Source organism: Brassica oleracea, chromosome C2, assembly GCF_000695525.1.
Source record: "Brassica oleracea var. oleracea cultivar TO1000 chromosome C2, BOL, whole genome shotgun sequence".
Classification (NCBI taxonomy): domain Eukaryota; kingdom Viridiplantae; phylum Streptophyta; class Magnoliopsida; order Brassicales; family Brassicaceae; genus Brassica; species Brassica oleracea.
Window position 1 is genome coordinate 33,274,693 of NC_027749.1, and position 1,110 is coordinate 33,275,802.

Sequence of the window (1,110 nt, forward strand, 5' to 3'; positions counted from 1 at the left end):
ATTTAGTCTTAGCCCTGCGTTTGAGAAACGTTCTTGTTTGACTACGGATGTTCGCAGCCAAAATTGTTGTTCCTGTTTGGATGCTAATAATTTGATTTGCGATCGAGGAATTAGGATTGAGGTGTCGCATAAATTTTTTCATGGGAAGAAGCGTTTTCCTTCGTAGTGCTTCGTGAAGTGTTGGCTTTCCGAGATCTATTTCGTGCATTTTTTAGGATGTTTTGTATAGCTCTAGAAGCTTTGTTACGGATTTTTCCTTACATGCCGCGTATTATGGGTAAAACGTTGCGGGCTTAAAGTGAATTGTGGAGTGTATTGAACTCGATCAATTTTCGAAAAGTTTGGATCTTCCTTTAACCATTTGGTTGTTAGGACTGAGTTTCGTTACGAAGAATTTATCATATGACTTCCGACTGTAGGCTATACGATAATTATTCTCTTAATAGTCACACGACGTTTTTAGACAAATCGTACATTGTCGTTTAGCCGTTAAGTGATGGAGCTATGGTTTCTCAAATAGTTTGGCTTGGCGTGAGGGATGTGTTCACTCAGATAGCCAAGGATGTTGTAGGTCAAAGATTAGACCATGGTACTTTAACATTTAAGGTCATGTTAGTTTACGATTGTCCTTAAGGGGGATGGCAAATATTGGTTTGGACCTTTAGTGGAAGGCGTAATTGACCGAGGGCCAAAGAGCGCTTGTTGAGATTGATAGGCCAAGTTTGCCGGAGTTATCCATGCTTATATGGCCGATAGTCGTAGAAAACGATTCTCCGTTCTAGATTTCAGTTATACGACGAATATTTCTTATAATGTGACCTATAGTCTTATGAAAATATTTCGTACAATGTGACCTATAGTCTTATGAAAATATTTCGTACAATGTGACCTATAGTCTTATGAAAATATTTCGTACAATGTGACCTATAGTCTTATGAAAATATTTCGTACAATGTGACCTATAGTCTTATGAAAATATTTCGTACAATGTGACCTATAGTCTTATGAAAATATTTCGTACAATGTGACCTATAGTCTTAAGATTTTTTGCGTAAGTAACGGCGACCGGTTTTACGAAGGTTGTAGATCGGTCATATGTAAACATATGTT